Raw genomic sequence first — 20,269 nt, forward strand, 5'->3', positions numbered from 1 at the left:
ATATAATATATAATTTTAAATAAAGGAAACCTCAACAGTCCAGGACGACTACAGAGATGGTCTTCCCCTTTCAATTTGCTCCTATCACAGGTTTCAATAATCCTATGAAACCAACTGCATTGGAAAACAGTTCCTTAATGGAGAAAAAACCTTTGCAGCAAAAAAAACAAAAACAGAGGAAAAGATTAAACAATCATGAGCCTAATGTCCAAACTGTGGTCACCATACATCAAGCCAGGATAAGCTCTGATTAAATCAACTGCAGCTTTTATGCAATTTCCTCTTTTGATAGAGGTAGTATACTATGCCATACTCTGTATTGTTATTTGAATATTTTTATTGCTGTGGGGGGGTTACTGAGAGGACGGTCACAAGGAAAGCAAGAGCGACCCAAGAAAGAGCGAAGGAGGCAAGCACATGTACCGTATGAGCAGGAAGCTCGCCCCCTGGTGGGTAAAAGAGTAGGGGAAGGAAGGGATAAGGCTAGGAACTACCGATCCCATAATGCATCTGACCCAAAACAGTACGAGCAAGCAGTGGGGGAGGAGGAGCAGGATTGGGAGATGAGTTCCAATCAGGGTAATGATGAACAGCTGGGGGTGACTGAATGAAAGGATACGGAGGTGGACAGCAGAACAGAGAGTTGCCCAGGGCAGACAGAGCAGGAGTCGTAGTTGGAACAACCTGGCTAAGCAGGGTCAGATGTGGCCCAGGAGTGGAAGGGTGACCAGCTGACAGCTGTAATTCCCTATTGTTCATGCATATTGCGTATTGCACCTCCTGTTCACCACCTTGAGTGAATTCTTTCAAAAAGGCGGTAAATAAATCATCTACCTGCTTACATAACATATATACCTCACCCTAAGAGCTGGAGCAACTAAGTGAATACAGAAAAGTCTTAATCCACTTCTTAAATTCTGCTGTTTTGGTAATTGATCACAAATACACATTTTACAGATTTGGCAGCTATTTGGAGTCTGTTCTATACTTTTCTTTATAGAATATTCAAATATGTGCCTATATTCTACATAGAATCAGAGAAAAATAAAGGCAGATAAAAACCATATCGCCTATCCAGTCTGCCCATTCTTGCCATCTACTATCCTTTCCTCTCCCTTACAGATCCCATGTACTTGTCCCAAGCTTTCTTCAATTGAGATATAGTCTTCATCTCCACCACTTCCACCAGGAGGCTGTTCTACAAATTCACCACTCTTTCCGTTAAGAATATTTCCTCAAGTTGCTTGAGTCTTTCTTCTTTCACCCTATGGCTTCTCGTTCCAGAGCTTCCTTTCAATTGAGACTCACCTCCTGTGTATTTATGCCATGTAGGTATTTAAACTTCTCTATCATATCTCCCTTCTCCTGCCTTTGTTCCAAAGTATACATATTGAGATATTTAAGTCTGTCCCTACATGCTTTATGATGACGACCACTGACCATTTTAGTAGCCACCTTCTGGACTGACTTCATTCGGTTTATATCTTTTTGAAGGTGTGGTCTCTAGAATTGTACACATTTAGGATTCTAATGCTCCTGTTTACTAAGCTGCGCTAGTGACTGTCCCGACGCTTATGCCAACAGAGCCCTTTCAAATTGAATGAGCTCTGCCGGCATTAGAGCCGGGACAACTGCTAGCATGGCTTAGTAAACAGACCCCTAAATGAGGTCTCACCAAAGTCTTATATATCCCCTCTCCTTCCTTTCTTCCTGTAAACAAGAGAAAATCATAAAGTTGTTCTTCTTTCCCTCCCATTGGGGGTGGTGCCCATTGTTGCTAGTGGCCTTTAGTTATAGGACTTGTATGTTCTTGATCTGATGGATGGGATTGTTTCCTCCATGGTAAATATTGTCCTTATGATTTATTTATTTATTTATTTGTGCCCCCATGGGAAGGACCAGGAGCAGTGTAGGAAACAGCAAGTGAGCCCAGAGGTAAAGAAGCAGACGAAATAAATTGAACAGCTGCAGAAAACTCAGAAATGGGAAGTTATGTTGAGTTTATTGAAACTGTCATTCTAATGGAAAGCCAGTCAGAGGCAAAACAAGGTGGCAGAAAGCAGGGTCACTCAGAACAGCTCCTGCCACACAGGCCTGGGAAGGAACAGTCAACAGAGCTGGGAGAAGACCTGGTGTTCCTGTTTTCAGCTTTCCAAATTTATGCAATGTCAGGCTTCTCTTCTGCTATCAGGGCCTGGAAAATCCTGCCAGCCTTCCTGCCAGCCTTTTTGCCTCTGCTACAAGTGAATAAAAATCATCTGTGGGCTAGGTTCAGCCACCGGCAGAAAACATTTTGTGGACTAAAAAATCAACCATTGCAGGCCCTGGCAGAGTCTAGACCAAGGGCCAATAGTTTGGGGACTCTGTACTAAACTGATGGAGAGGAAGATAAGAAATAGGGAATTCATGCAACATAGAAATGATTAAGGAAACAACTAAGAGGAGGAGTGACGGAAGGAACAAATAGGTTAAGAAATAAATAAATAGATGTTATTAAAATAAGATCTTGAAAAGAGAGAAAATGTCATTTTCTGATGCCCTGATGATGGGTCAGATAAATTGCTTTAAAGTTTGTCTCAGAGTACAGGAGGCTGTTTGTGAATTTAAAGAGCATCCTGTTTTACTGGACAGAAGGCAGTCTTGAACCCCTTCTAGTTTATTCTTCTTAGTCTTTCTTTAAAACAAAAGCTGAAGGTGGTGCATATTGAAACATGGCCAAACTTTAACTGAAGGTGTAATGGTCCCTTTAGAACTAGAAGGATGTTTTGAGTTCACCCCAGAGTTCATACAGGAAAAACCCAAAGAGAAAGTGACTAGGAGATAGAAAGGGAAAGAGGTAAAGGAAACAGTGGGAAAATAGCACAAACAGGAAGAGATAAATTAATAGAGAGGGAGATTGCTCTAGATAATATAAACTATAATCATCATAATATCTTAGCCTAATGTACTCAGGTTGCCAACTGGAATCTGACACTTGTCAAGATGTGTTCAAACAGTTAGGATGAATGATCGAACAGGGGCTTAGTGCAGCTCTGCAACAATAAAAAGCCTGATAAGGAAGGAGAATCAAGGGATATGCCAAGAATATGTGACACCTTCACACACTGGTGTGACTATAAAGATTTCCTGAAACAAACTTGAAGGCCATAGTTTTTGCACACTTTAACTTGGCTACATACTTATTTCTCAAAACATGTACCCTCCAAAATAGCTTCCATCTAATTTGCATGATAATCCCAAGGGGGCCTAGCTTCAAAAGCACTCAGTACATTTATACAAACTCTAACAGGTCTTTTGAAAACTGAGACATAGTGTATATTGTATTCGACAATCACTCTTTACAAGTCAATTAAAGCAATTACAAGATGCAGCCAATAATTCATGAAGCTGACATTTAATAGTTGCATTAATCTTGTCATACATCAGCTCTTGTAGCAGCAAGTCCCAGCTCACTGTAAACATTCTCTGATTGTGATCTGCAAAGAAACAGAGTTTTTATCTCATAAAACTTAATATCATACTTCCTTTCATTCCAAAGTGAAAACCAGTTGGGTATTCTGTATGGAATGCTGGGTTGCCTAGCTTCAGCCATGCCAAGATAAAATTTACACTGTGGTCATTAAACAGCCTTGACGTATTGTCAATAAATGATCATTGACTCGCAATCAAGGCTATTGGTAAAAGTTGTCTTCTACCCTGGTCAATCATCTTCAGCCATAATAAGCCACTGCTACCATTGTGATATTAGCTGTTGACATGTCTATTTTCCAATAATGTTAAGAAACCACAATCGCTGTCAAAATCTATCCATCATTAGCAATCATATATGCCAAAATACTATGGTCCAACTTGATTCAAATATTACAGGCAATGTTCTACTAAAACAGTATTGTCAGGGGTTCCCAAATAGGGCAGAACATGATAACATACAGTGGGGCTTATTTTCAAAGTACTTAACTTTTAAAGTTCCATAGGTTACTAGGGGGCTCATTTTTGAAAGAGAAAAATATCTAAAATGTGTCATAAAGCATCATTGGGATGGATTTCTCCTCAAAATATCCAAATCGGTATTTTCAAAACCTGTTTTGCAGACATCTGTCTATCAGTGTGTCCAAATCACAAGGGGGCATGTCAGGGCATTTTGAAGGCAGGATTAGGGTAGGTGTAGGGCGTGCCTAACACTTGAACATTTTACAGTTACAATGAAACAAAACTAAAATGTCTAGGACAAAAATATCAATGTTATGGTCTATACCTGTTTTTTTTCTAACAAATATGACACAAAAAGGTTCCCCCAAATGACCACTGGAGGGATTCAAGAATGACCCCCTTACTCTCCCCAGTGGTATCTGACCCCTCCCACCACCAAAAAATGTAAATAAAAATAGTACTCACCGGCCTCTATGAGCCACAGATATTATACTCAGGTCCATTAGAGCAGCATGCAAGTCCCTGGAGTAGTATAGTGGTGGAGGCAGTGCACTGCAGACAGGTGAACCCAAGCCCATACCTCCCCTAACTGTTACACTTGTGGTGGAAACTGTGAGCCCTCCAAAACTCACCAGAAACCCACTGTACCCACATATAGGTGCCTTCTTCAACCATAAGGGCTACTGTAGTGGTGTACAGGGGGAGGTACTGGGTTTTGGAGGGTTCGGCAGACAAGATAAGGTAGCAATGGTCAGATGTGTATCTGGGAGTATTTATATGATGTCCACAGCAGTGCCCTCTGGGGTGCTCCATTGCTCTCCTGGGATGTCTGGGGACCAGTCTGCTAAAAATGCTGGCCCCTCCTACATCCCAATGGCTTGATTTCCACATTTTTCACGTGCATTTTTTTTCCAAAAACAGCATGAAAAGATAAACGCATAGAGCACAAAACCTTGTTACAAATGTTTTGCTTTTTCGAAAATGGTTACATTTGCTATTCAAGATTTGGGACATTTAGAGGGTCATAATCGAATGGAAACGCCTATCTCCATGGGCGTTTATCTCCGAGAACGGGTCCGTGAAGGGGCAGGCCGAACCGTATTTTCGAAAAAAAAATGAACGTTTTTGAGATGGGCGTTTGTTTTTTTTAGCGATAATGGAAACTAAAAACGCCCAGCTCAAAAACATCCTAATCCGAGCCATTTGGTCGTGGGAGGGGCCAGGATTGGTAGTACACTGGCCCCCCTGATATGCCAGGACACCAACTGGGCACCCTAGGTCAGTGCGGTGGACTTCAGAAAAAGCTCCCACATGCATAGCTCCCTTACCACGGATGCTGAACACCCAACCCCTCTCCCCCAAAACCCACAAATGTACAACACTACCATAGCTCTTAGGGGTGAAGGGGGCACCTACATGTGGGTACAGTGGGTTTTGGAGGCCTCCCATTTACCAGCACAAGTGTTACATGTGGGGGGGATGGGCCTGGGGCCACCTGGCTGAAGTGCACTGCGGTACCCACTAAAAGTGCTCCAGGGACCTGCATACATGCAGGCCTCTAGGACTGGTTGCTGCTATATAACCTTGGCACACCAGTTGACACCTGAAGACTAATCTCTACGAAAACGTCCTTTATTGGAATAACCGCCTTTACTCACAGTTAACAGCAGATCAGAGGTTGTGCCCCACTGGCAATGAGTCTCCCTGGTACTGAGATGAGCAGTAGGTCAGAACTGGCAGAATGCTGTACAATGCCCTCATTCAGCCACATTCAAGGGAAGAACTAAGTTGTCTAATGTGGCTAACACAGGAAAGGGAACTAAAACTGGCTTACTAAAATGGCCAGTACCACATGGACTACAACAGGAAACACAACAGGGCACACTCTGACCTAGTAGGCAGGGGGAGAAACACCATGGGAGAAGAGCCTACCAACTACCAACATTGTGAGACTGTAACACAAGCTAATGAAATCACGGAGCCCAATACCCTACACCCACCACAATGCAATGCTGATGTGACCCTGTACTGCACCCGAGAGCTACATCTGACCCAGGGAAAGGCTGTGAGAGGATCAAACACATTCTGCTGTCATGGAGGTGGGTACGGCATTTGAGGCTGGCATACAGGCTGGGAAAAAAGTTTCTAAAGTGGGGGGTTTTTTGGTGGGAGGGGGTTAGTGACCACTGGGGGAGTCCGGGGAGGTCATCCCCCATTCCCTCCAGTGGTCATCTGGGCAGTTGGGGCACTTTTTTGGGATTTGTTCGTGAAAAAAAGGGTCCACAAAAAGTGACCCAAAATCACGGTAAAAACGCCTTTTATTTTTTCGATTATCAGCTAAAGACGCCCATCTCTCCTCGGCTGATAACCACGCCCCAGTTCCGCCTCCACCACACCCCCGTCAACTTTATTCGTTTCTGCGATGGAGTGCAGTTGGAAACGCCCCAAATCGGCTTTCGATTATACCGATTTGGGCGCCTTTGCGAGACAAACGTCTATCTCCCGATTTAGGTGTTTTTCTCTTTCGAAAATAAGCTGGTTAGTGCTAAACGTTCAAAGTCCAACTTAGATGTCATATCGAAAATGTCCCTCCAGTGGATATGGTAGACTCTTTTAAATATTTAGGTGTGATAGTGGATTATTAATTATCTTTTTCAGAGCAGATCTCCTTTTTAATGAAGATGGGATTTTTTGATGTTGAGTAAAATGCAAACTATCAGATATTTAATGTTGTGCCATTGCATTTGCTTATTCAAGCTTTGCTTATTAAGAGAATACAGCATACAGTAGTTTGTTTTTTAAGTAAAGATTGAAAATATGACCATGTAACACAACAGTTGATACAATGGCACGGTTGCCACTTCAGAACAGAGAAAAGTATTTACAGTCTTTGATAATACCATATGTTCTGGGAAGGGTGCTCAGATCTTCTTCACAGTGCAGGATAGCGATACCTGCTCTTTCTAGAGCTAATATGGAGTTGACAAGAATGAGTACATTTTCTTGGCTTGCTCCAACTCTGGAATAGATTATTGATTGATATTGGGTGGAATTGTCATTGAAGATATTTAAAATTATGTTGAAAACGTATTTATTTTATAATATGTTTTTGGAATTCAGGTCTTGTTGGCTGAGAGGGATAGTTGAAGGGTACCGGATGGTTTTTGATATAGCATTGTTTACTAAAGAGTGTATGTATCTGAGACGACTGAAATTCTCTCCTGTCTTGATTTGAGGAGATAAAATATCTTAATTAATTTTATTTGTAAATTACTATGACATTTTTTAGCTAGGCAGTACAGCAATTTTTTAATAAACATAATGAACATACTTAAACATAATGAACATACTAAGGAAGCTCAGAGAAATTTTGGCAGATCCTGTAAAGGATGTGTTTAATAGATCCTTGGAGATGGCAGAAGTTCTGCAGGACTGGAGAAAGGCTGATGTGGTCCCTCCTAACAAAAGTAGTCACAGAAAAAAGGTGAGAAGCTATAGGCTGGTAAGACTTATTTTGCTGGTGGGAAAGATTATGGAGCTATTGCTGAAAGATAGAACTTTCTATAGTTCAGTAGGTTGCAAGTTCTGAGATACATGGCTTCACCAAACGTAGATCATACCAAATAATTCTGACTGATTTTTTTTTTTACTCAGTGATATACATGGACCAGGAAAGAAATCTTGGGGTTAGTGTCTGAGGATCTCAAGGTGGCGAAACAATGTGACAAGGTGGTGGCCAAGGCCAGAAGGATACTCAACTGCACAAAGAAGGGAATAACCAGTAGAAAGAAGAAGGTGATAGTGCCCCTGTTTAAGTCATTAGTGGAACAATACAATAATAGATAGATAGATTTGTGTTTGCATGTGTGCGTGTATTCTGCTAATTACCATAAGTACAATTGCTAAATATATTTCTGATTTCTTATGAAAAGATAAGTGATGACTGATAAATACTCAACTTGATTTAACTGAGCAGGAGGCAGGTACTAGAGGTTGTGGCAACCATTTTGTGACAATAATAGGAAGGAGCGAGTGGGCATCGTAGAGCTTTGAATATTGTCCCCAGTATTTTGAAGAGTATGAAGGTGCTTATATAATCTCATTATATAGCCAACATAAAGAAGATTACAATAATCCATTGAACTAAAGCCTGGACTATTATCCTAAATTGATCAAGCAAAAAGTATTTCCTGATGTGGAGTTTTCTTTATGTATGAAAAACCTTTTTTTCACCAGCAAATTTACTTGGGTATCCATAGAACAAGACAAATCCAGGAATACACCTTGGTGAGATAAAACCCTTAGTGAGGGTTCAAATGGGAAAACATTTCTCTGAATAAATAGTTTATTAAGTGTTGGAGTTAACAAAGGAGGTCAGCCAGCACTCTTCGGTTTTGTCTATGTTTAATTTTAGGTATTATAGACCTACTCAATTTTCAAGTATAAGAAAACATTGCTGGATGGCAGATCACACTTGAAGTACTGTGTTCAGTTGTGGAGACTGCATCTTGCCAAGGATATAAAAAGACTCAAAGCTGTCTAGAGGAAAACAACCAAAATGGTATTAGATCCGTACCAGAAGACATTTGAGAAGATACCTGAAGATCTTATACTTATAACCTGAGGGAGAGGAAGGATAGGGGAGATATGATACAGCCACTTAAATGATTCAAAGATATAAATGATCAAACATACCTTTTCCAAAAATGGATAGGCTATTGAACTAAAGGAGGGAAACCAAAAGTAGCACTGAAAATATTTTTTCACAAAGAGGATGGTGGATGCCTGGAATGCTATTCCATGGGAGATGGTGGGGACAAAAAACAGTGGCAGAACGTAAAAAGGCCTGTGATAAACACAGAGGATGGAATAAAGGTATAGAGCAAAACATAAATGACTCTCACACTTAAAATAAAATAAGCATAGAGGGATTAACCTGCACAGAGTGACAGTTACAACAAAGACAGGGGGGGGGGGGGATTAATCTACACAGAGTAGCGCAACCCTGACCATCTTTCTGGGCAAACTGGATGGACCACACTGGTCTAGTCTTCATCCGCTGTCACTTATTATAGAGGCCATATTTACTGTTGTTTAAGCAGATAGGAGGGAGTCCTGCCCGTTTAAACTATGCTGAGCTGGCTCTCTGCTGATTTATAGCAGCACTAAATATTATGAGCATTATATGTATGTTATTTAATTTTTCTAATGCATGCCTATTCAGGTGTATCATTCATATCATACATACATTGTGTTTACCATATCTATGATATTTGAATGGTCTAATATGCACCTTTTAGAATTGTGCTGACATCTTGAGTATCATATCAATGTTATATAAATGTGGTTTTCATGCTGCCTATTATGATGCATCATTTGTACTCTGCTGACATTTATCGTATTTCCATTATATGATTGTTCTGCTGTACTGTTTATTGCATATGTTTCTAATACTGTATCATATTACTTTTATTTCTAGGATTCAGTTTGCTATCTCCGAGATTGCCTCACTGATTGTATTTTTGCTTATGTTTGATCATTTCACTATTTCTTGGAGACCCAAGAAAATTGTAAGTTTTATGTCAAGTTATATCTGCAGAAAATCCCACAACAAGATGATGAAATGTCCCCACAAAAAACTAGAAGTAACCAAACACAAACCAGAGTGGGGAAAACCTAAATTAAATAAGATCTAAATCTTAATTATTGCCCAGTTTTAAACATTTACAAATCAAAATACATATACACCCAAGTAAGCACACATTATCTATGGTAATGGAGGAAAAAGACCTCAGTAGCGGTATAAACACTGAAGATCAGTGGCTTAACAGACCTTACAACATTTCAATCATTGGTCAAAAAACCTCCTCCATATCCCTTTTTATTTATTCAAAATACCATCTAAGCATTTTTAAACATTTTTGAGCATTCAAGCATTGTAAGATTTAAGCAATTTCAAAAGCTTGTGTTAGTGAATTGATCACTTAACAAAGAGGAAAAGCAAAAACAAAACCGGGATCTTATCTTTTCAAGGGCTCTATGGAGCCGCCTGTTTCATTCAATGGAGCTTCATCAGGAGCAGGTTCCCGGTTCAGGTCAAAGAAACGCAACACACTAATCACAAGTGCTTTGTTATCCCCCGGCTTGGGTGCTGCAGAGCTCCAATTGCAACAGGAGGGAAGGACCAAAGTTCATTCATTAAATCACTCTACACCTGTGTACCCAGCCTCAACTCCTCCCCCCCCCCCTCACCAACGCAGCCCCCTCCTTTCCTTCCCCTTCCTCCTAGCCCATGAGAATCACAACCCCTTTCTCCCCCTGGACTGTCCCCCCAACCCCCAGTCCCTGCTACAGATAGACCCCCCTGGACTACCTTCCATCCTTTATGGTCCCGTAGAGGTGACGGGGCAGGAGCGAATCCCGCTCGTTCCTGCCCCTTGCGGCTGCCTAAAGCTCCACTTTAATTAGCCCCCAATATTCAGTGAAGGTGCCTGGACATGTTCTGACACTAAATATCTGGGGCTAATTCTGCTCAGAGCTGTCAGCATTTAAAAGAACGCTGGTCACCATGGGCTGAATTATTGGCCCTAAGAATACCATTATGCCTCTGTATAAGTCCATGGTGTGACTACACCTTGAATATTGTGTCACATTGCAAAAAGAACATAGCAGAACTAGAAATAGTTCAAAGAAGGGTGACAAAAATGATACAAGGAATGAAACATCTCCCTTATGATGAAAGAGTAAAGAGTTTAGACAACCGCAGCTGGAGGATGTGTAACAACAGTTAGCGTATCTAGGTTTGTACAAGTTCCTGGAGAAAAAGTCTGTTGTTGAGATGGGCATGGGGGAGGTCGGTTTCTGCCAGGTGCTTGCGCCACGGATTGGCCATTGTTGGAGGCAGGATGCTGGGCTAGATGGACTATTGGTCTGACCCAGTGTGGCTGTTCTTATGTTCTTATGGATATTAGAAGTTTGGGAAATCATGGTTGTTTGAGACGGTTAAATGGGGAACAGTTGCTCAGCCTTTCAAACAACACTAAAACAAGAGGATGCTCTGTAAAACTAATAACCAGATTAAAAGTAAATGTTGGAAGTATTTATTTCATGCTTACATAATTAATGTGTGGCCTCTGTTGTCAGAGATCATGATCAAGGCAACTATCTTACATGGCAAATTCCCTGATGCAGCCCATGGAGTCCCTATTCTATAATGGCATCTGGGCACCTAGATAACCACGTATTGACTAGGGAATGGGCAGTCATTAACAATGATAGAAGAAATGTCAACAACACATTAGAACTGCGAACACTCATCTAAAATTTCAAAAAGACCTCAAGACTCACCTCTTCCAGAAAGCCTACCCAGCAGACCCAAACTAATTCATGAACAATGCGTCACATCTTTCGATCTAAGAAATGAATAATACCCCTTCCACATAATCCTATTACTTCAAAGTGTACGAATTTTACCACTCCAGTTATAATTAAGTGTACTTCTACCCTTATCCTACTCTGTATTGCTCACTAGAAGCTGTAGTCCCATCCCTGGAGACTTGTCAGTCTCATTGGGATTACTTCTCTCTATATGCTGCTATATATTTGTCCCAGAGTTGTATTCTCTTTTCTGGAACTTTATCAGCTTCCTTGCACCTACTGTTACTCTATTTTCCACTCTGTATATATTCCCGGAGTTGGTACTCTCCTCTCCAGAACCTGTAAGCCACATTGAGCCTACTGCTATGCGGGAAAATGTGGGATACAAATGTAATAAATGAATAAATAAAAATAAATTTCCTCTGTCGTTTCCTGTTGTTGGCAGGAGAAAACACAACATGCTGTGTTTTTTTTTTCATCTGCCAATGACAAGAGGCTGCTTGCTGCTGCGTGATGTGACCAAGGCTATACTATTCAGACCCTCTAGCACACAGCAGGCTGAACAGTGGCCTTGACCACATCAGCTGCTACCGAGATCCAGAAAAAGCTCCACCAAAATTCAGGCCCCTCTGCACCTGCAATCCAGGCTCTCCCATGTTCCAAGGACCCTTTTGTGATCCCCTCCCCCCACTCCTCCACAGGTCTCCTCATAACTACCCAGTGGCGTACCAATGGGGGGGGGGCGTTCCGCCCTGGGTGCACGCCGCTGGGGGGGGGGGGGTGCCGCGCCTGTTGGCTCTGAGTCTGCTCGTTCCCTCCCTGCTGCTCCCTCTGCGCGGAACAGGTTACTTCCCAAAGCAGGGGGGTGTAATTTCACCGGGGGGGGGGGTTGTGCTGCACCCGGGGGGGGGGCGCATCGGTGATCCGCCCTGGGTGTCAGCCAGCCTAGGAATGCCATTGTAACTACCTGAACACTCCTGGTGGTCCAGTAGGATAGGAGTGATGCCCATTCACTCCTACCCATGACCATGTCAAAATCAATATGAGAGCCACAACCTATCTCTTTGGTACTGCAGTACTGCAAGACTATGACTAGTGGTTGTGGCTACCATACTGAATTCACCCTGGCTATGGGCAGGAGAAAATAGGCATTGCTCTTGGCCCAACAGACCCCACTAGATCATCAGTGATATTCAAGTAGGCTGGGTGCCTACAGCGGGGTGTGGGGGCTATGGGGAGGGGGATTGTTTGCTTTGGGAAGGTTGCAGGGATGCACCCTAAATATTTTGCGTCATCTCCCATTATGACAAGGTTGAGGGGGAGCCTGAACAAAATGAACATTCCTGGAAATTATATGGAAAATAATATGAAACAAACATTTTCTGGTGGCCCATCCGTAACATCGGTATGCCTAACATCTGCGTGCGCATTTACACCAGGTCAGTGGCAAGTGTAAATGGACACACCTACGTGCAGTCAACAACAAGAGACACTTACAGTATTGTATAAGTTGCATGCTTCACCCATATGTATATCATCCTTGCAATTACATGCTATGCCACTTACATGTGCCCTTACAGAATAGCACTTAGGGCATAAGAATATAAGAACATATGCATTGCCATACTTGAACAGACCAATGGTCCATCAAGCTCAGTATCCTGTTTCCAACAGTGGCCAATCTAGGTCACAAGTACCTGGCAAGATCCTAAAACAGTAAAACAGATTTTATGCTGTAGGTGTGTATTTATAGAATTGCTCTTATAGTGGGCTTAAAAGAGGTTTGGACAAGTTCCTGGAGAAAAAGTCCTGATCTTTTGACACAGTAGATCATACCTTCTTGTTAAACAAATTGAATGAGCTTAGGTTTTCTGGAGCTGTTCTGAATTGGTTTAAAGAATTTCTTAAAAAACAGATGGTATTATGTTAAGAAGAATGGGGAATTCCCTAAGAGCTGGAGTTTGGCTTATGGTGTCCCTCAGGGCTCACCTTTATCACCTATATTGTTTAATATTTGTATAAGTTCTTTGGAGAATTATCTACATTCTTCTTTGTGTTATATTTCCTTATATGCTGATGATATTTTTACATAAGAAATTCTGTACCATTGAGTGTAGTACATTTTTTATTTTGTTGTTTATTTTACTTCACTGTTTAAAAATATATTATTGTATATTTACATGTTTAAATTAAAATTAATTTGTTTTATTTAGACTCCTGACGCAGGCCAGTTGGGCCGAAACACAGCTGTGTCGAGTCATATCACCCTAATAAATGCATCATTTTTTTATCTTTTTCATTTTGCTTGTGTCGTCTTTTTTCTGATTTTTATATTTTATCCACCATTTCACTTTTTAGTTTTTTCTTTCCTTATCTATTTTTTCTATTTTTTATTCCTTAATTTTGTTCTCGTTTTTGCTTTTTTCTCTTTTTTTCTCTTTTTTTCTCCTTTTCCTTTCCTTTTTTGCGTCATCTTCGCTGTTTTTGATTATTGTTGTTTTGTGCGAAGACAGGTTTCTTCTGTATTTTTTACAGTCATTTTTGAAGAACGACCATGTCTTTTGACCCATGGGGAAATGTGTTGAGTTTTGATGAGGAAAGATTACAGAGACTTTTACAAGAAAAAAATTTTCTAGATGATGGTGATGCTTTGAATACACAAAGCTTAGAAGAAAAATGGATGGAAACCATCCAACTCAATAAAAACATAATACAGAATGAATTACATTACCTTACCATTTTACAGTATCTACGAATTCAACACATTCCCAGGGGTTTACGTATTATGAAAGAACCAAGACTTTTTTTAGACGACCAAGATTTTTTAAACCAATGGTGTGCTATTTTAAATAAGTGCGCACTAGACTTAATGATTTTAATAGTTGAAACATCCAAAAAGAAAAATGATGTACTACGACCATTGGTCGAAGATAAATTGAATGTACTTAAAAGAGAAGATAACAAATTTGACACCGTCATTGTAGGTGTTAATCAGAGACTTGATATTTTTAAAAAAGATATCAAAAAGGTCAAAATTAATAAATTACATAGAGATGCAAATGACTATAAGAAAGGATCTATCTATCCTTGGTCCAAATCTAAAGTATATCATCACAATAATAGGAAACAGACTCATTCCAGATCTCGACCAAGAGACCCAATAGGACCACCTATCAATAATCAACATGCTCCTACCACAGTACCACATTCCCGGAAACGCATTCGTAGCGATTCTGGAGATTTGTTTACCTCACCTCCAAGTAGCCCTATGGTCAACCATAGAGAAGAAACAGCAGAAGCTTTTTTAGACCGGATTCTACCAACTCAACGACAGAGAAACACAGAGAGAGACAGACTCCCTTCCCAACCCTACGACTATCCACGAGACTACCAATACAACAAACCTTATATATACAACAGAGGCAGAGGAAGAAGCCGAGGAAGAATGCGAAGACCTTACAACGTTTACAAATGGACTTAAACCATTGCCATAGCAGACGTGAAGAAGAAATCCCCATTTTTAATTTATCAACATTTCAATTGTCAGAATCACATATACATGTTTTGCATAAAGGTCTTTCATTTGTTCCTACGTCTCAATATGATCCATTCCAAACTAGAATAGATCTTTTTAGATTTTTTAGGAAATTACAAATCACACATTTTTTCAGAAATGCTCCTGCCACATCAGATACTTCTATTCTTAAACGCAATACAAGATGGTTCCCCCCTGGACCACCCGATCCTATCATTAGCACATTCTATCAATGTACTCTGAAAGAGATAGAAAGTATTGAGAAAACTCACCGCCAAAAAAGTTTCTATAATTTAAAACCAGCAGAATATTCCGCTTTACAAGATTTGTCTCGAAACACACATATTGTCATCAAACCGGCGGATAAAGGAGGAGGCATAGTGATCATGGATAGATCCAAGTATGTACAAGAAGTCAATAGACAGATCACTGACAAGAATTACTATATTCCATTAGAAGAAGATCCTACACATCAAATTCAAAAAGAAATTGAAGAAATTACTGTTTTAGCATGCGATGCAGGTTATCTTACAAGTAAAGAAAAGGATTTTCTCTTAGTTCCGGTCCCAGTTATACCTACATTTTATATTCTACCCAAGATCCATAAATCAATGTCAGATCCACCAGGACGACCTATAGTTTCAGGGAACGGATCCATCTTAGAACCTCTATCACAATTTGTAGACTATTTTTTGCGCCCATATGTACCCCAGATACCATCATATGTGAGAGATTCCACACACATTCTTAATATGTTAGAAGATTTTGACAGAGATCTAACGAATGTCATACTGGTGACTCTTGACATTGATGCCCTGTACACTAATATACCTCAACTTGAGAGTTTAGCAATTATAGAAAAAACATTACAAAATAGAACCATTTTAAGAAGAATACCCAATTTCTTAATTATAGCTTTTGCAACATATGCCTTAACTAAGAACTATTTCGAATTTCAAAAAAATATTTACCAACAGATACGAGGCACAGCTATGGGTTCTCCTATGGCTCCAGACGTTGCAAATTTATATGTGGCAGATTTTGAAAATAAATTTTTAGTTAACCATCCATATACATCTCAAATAATTTTTTATAAGCGGTATATAGATGATATCTTGATCCTATGGGAGGGTGACGAAAATCGACTATTAGAGTTTTATAATTGGCTCAATGGTCTAGATAAGTATTTACAGTTCAAGATACATTATGATAGGTGTCATATTTCTTATTTAGATATTCAGATTATTAAAACTCCATATAGATTAATCACACAAGTTTTCAAAAAACCAACAGACCGCAATACTTATTTACATTTCCAAAGTTTTCACAATCGAAGTCTTAAAACCAATCTTCCTTACTCTCAATTTTTAAGACTAAGAAGATTATGTACGACCCTTGAAGATTTTGAATTTCATGCACAAGAGATGTCTCAGCGTTTTATCCAGAGAGGATATCCTATTAAAGTAGTAGAACAATGTAAGAACAAAGCAAGAATACAAGAGAGAGATCAATTACTCATTCAGAAAAAGGACAAGAAGACTCCAGAATTAATTTGTACCTTAAAATATTCAACAATGTCAAATCAGATTAAGAAAATCATTCATAAAAATTGGCACATCTTAGAAACTCACACATGTTTCCAAGAATCTCGCCCTACTATTGCATATGCAAGAAATAAAAATTTAAAAGAACACTTGGTCCCTTCAACACTTCCAGAAGAAAATTTAGTCAATACAATATTTTTTGGACACTATCCGTGTGGTAAATGTACAGTATGCAAACATTGCATCACTTTACAAAATTTCATACATCCTATCACCAAAAAAACTTTTATATTGAAACATTCAACAAACTGCACAACTACCCATGCAATATACGTAATCAAGTGTCCATGTGAACATCTATATGTAGGTAAAACAAAAAGAATGATTAAAACGAGAATTATAGAACACAGGTGTAGTACATTTTTTATTTGTGTTTATTTTACTTCACTGTTTTAAAAATATATTATTGGTTAATATTGACTGTTAAATTAAAATTAATTGTTTTATTTAGACTCCTGACGCAGGCCAGTTGGGCCGAAACACAGCTGTGTAGAGTCATATCACCCTAATAAAGATCATTTTTTTTATCTTTTTTCATTTGCTTGTGTCCGTCTTTTTCTGATTGTTATATTTTATCACCATTTCACTTTTTAGTTTTTCTTTCTTATTCTATTTTTTCTATTTTTTATTCCTTAATTTGTTCTCGTTTTTGCTTTTTCTCTTTTTTTCTCTTTTTTTCTCTTTTTCCTTTCCTTTTTGCGTCATCTGCGCTGTTTTTGATTATTTTTATTCTGGTGCCATTATTGTCTGGAGGTATTGCTCCAGAGAGATTAATTGTAAATTGTATAGAAACAAAAACGCATTTACAGGTGTCACAAAATCTGTTAAAACTTAATACTGCCAAAACTAAGTTATTATATTTTAGCACCTCTTTAGCAACCATACCTGGAAGTATTACACTTAGGACAGGGGAATGCTTGGGTTTTGAAACTTCACATCTAGGGTTCTAGGCTTTATCTTAGATATGCAATTGACGATGGAACATTAAGAGGGGCATTTTCAATATGATTCTAAGTCCGACTTTGGACATTTTGCACAAAACATCCAAAATCTGAATAGAAAAGAAGGCCATTTTTGAAAAAAAACCAAACAAACAAACATCCAAGTGAAAAACGTAGAAAATCAAGCCATTGGGATGTAGGTGGGGCCAGCATTTTTAGTAGAGTGGTCCCCCAGACTTCCCAGGAGAGCAATAGGGCACCCTAGGGGGCACTGCAGTGGACTTCAAAAAAATGCTCCCAGATACACAGCTTACCATTTCTCCCTTATCTTGTCTGCTGAGACCCCTAAAACTCATTACCCACAACTGTACACCACTACAATAGCCGTTATTGGTGAAAGGGGAAGATACATGTGGGTACAGTAGGGTTTGGGTGAGTTTGGGAGAGCTCACGTTTTCCACCACAAGTGTAACAGGTAAGCGGAGGTATGGGCTTAAGTCCACCTGCCTACAGTGAACTACACCCACCACAAGACTATTCCAGGGACCTGCATACTGCTCTAATGGACCTGAGTATAACATCTGAGGCTGGCAAGTCATTTTTTTAATCACGTTTTTGGGAGATGGAAGCGGATCAGTGACCCCTGGGAGAGTAAGGGGCAGTCATCCCTGACTCCCTCCAGTGGTCATCTGGTTATTTGGGGCACCTTTTTTTGCCTTATTCATTCTAAAAACAGGTCTAGCTCAAAACATCTTAGTTTTAGTCCCGGATGGTTTTGTTTTGTTCCAGTATGGCTGAAAAACATCCAAGTCTTAGTATCGCCCAAATCTCATCCTTACTACACCCCCGACATACCCCCTTGAGATTTGGATGCACTGCAGATGAACAGCATAGAAAAATGTCTAAAAAATAGGTTTTGAAAATACTGTTTTGGATGTTTTTGAGAGCTTTATGCCACTTTATAGACATTTTTCTCTTTCAAAAATGAGCCCCCAAGTCAAAAATCTGAGTAGAATGATTTTTCTTAAATCATGACAGCTTAGGGCAATTAGATATATTTTCTTTCCTGACCAGTTTAGAGTGCTAGTCCAAGCGATTATTCTGCTCCAAGTGGATTATTATAATATGTCCTATATGCTGGTATTCATCAGACTCTTCAAGTAAAGTTGCAATTTTTACAGAATTGTGCTGCTAAATTGATCTTCTGTCCTAAAAAGTTTGATCATGCAACATCATTGTTGAAAGATTTGCATTGGATGCTTATTAGGGCCTGAATTGATTTTAAGGTGGCATGATTGACATTTAAAATTTGTTATGGTTGTTGCCCTCTGGATCATGTATCTATGATAACTTATCCAACGATTCGATTGTCTACTCGATCTAATTATTTGTTAAATTTAGGTTTCCCAGCTGTTATCAAGATACGCTGTAAACATTTTCATGATAGTTCTTTTAGATATTTTGCTGTTAAATTGTGGAATTCTATTCCTGTTCAGGTACGAAGTATTGATATCTATTCAGATTTTCAAAAAGCACTGAAAATGTTTTTGTTTAGTAAATATTTTTTTAACTATGCAGCTTTTGATTGTATTGAACTAAGTGTAACCCTCTTTGATTCTATTTGATATAAGCAGGATATAAGCAACGGGAATGGAATGGTATGGATGGAAAAAAAATATTAGCCAGATAGATTTGGGAAAGCTATTGCTTTTCCCTGGAAGGGAGCTATGAGAAATAGATCTACTTTTACAGATCTGTTGTACTTGTGACCTGGACTGGCCACAGGATTCTTGGCTCAATGGACCTTGGTCTGACTCAGCATGGCTATTCGTAAGTTCTTATCCAAACCTTGTACGAGGAACTTCATACAGTTCTCGAGACCTTTCGATAACTACTGAAGACGTACGCCAACTTGTCTCTGCTTAATCATCATTACTGTAATAAACTAACTTCCTTTTAGTCTTTCACCCCACTACTGCATGCTAACACCACAATTAACGTGATGCATGTCTTTTATAAAATCATTAATTTATATTAGAGTGTTTGATATATTAGCCCAGAATGAAAGCAGGAATCAGAAGGGACAGCATACAGATCTGCAGAATTATACCTTATGTTATATCAGTGAACACTTTATCATACAGTATAAAACCCTTCAATGATACTAGAGGTCATTTTCCACAATATGATTGGAATAGCTCATTATCTGAGGTTAAGTCATGTTTGGAACAAGTGCTGTCAGTACGGTCAGCTCATTGAGTGAGAATCATGGAACACAGCTAGCATTTATCAGAAAAGCGCTCACCCTGTTCTGGAAAGATCAAATCTATTCTCATTGTATCTGAGTATGAGATCAAGATTTGTACACATACACACACACACACACACACACTCTTTAGCTTGGCATTAATGGTAATTGCTGAGGTGTGTTGTGATAGCATCACTTTAGTATTATTTTTCTGACACTCAGGCTGTGCTAAAGTCAAAAATTCCTTCTATGAAAGAAAAAGAGCATTTCTGCCACCTGACAGGAAATTAGTATTGAGTTCAGTAGCACAGCTGCACCAACACAAGTTAACAGTCTAATGCAGTGAAGAATAGTCTTAATTGGACATGTTACAAACTGCTTGGGCCTATTGCTAAGCAATGTCCAATATATTTTATTGCTAAAAAAGGTAACAGAGATAGTAAGTTGCTATAATATTAAATACTGCAGTACATGTTTCTTTCTAAATCACATCTGACTCACCAAGGGCTTGTCATATAAAACAGTATCATTGTGCATCTTCCGTCTGAAAGTATCATCAAAGATGATCCTAGAGAACCCTATTAATATACGTAGGTGGACAACATCAATCCATGGCAATACACTGTTCCATCCA

Source organism: Microcaecilia unicolor, chromosome 12 (assembly GCF_901765095.1).
Source record: "Microcaecilia unicolor chromosome 12, aMicUni1.1, whole genome shotgun sequence".
NCBI classification, from domain to species: Eukaryota; Metazoa; Chordata; class Amphibia; order Gymnophiona; family Siphonopidae; genus Microcaecilia; species Microcaecilia unicolor.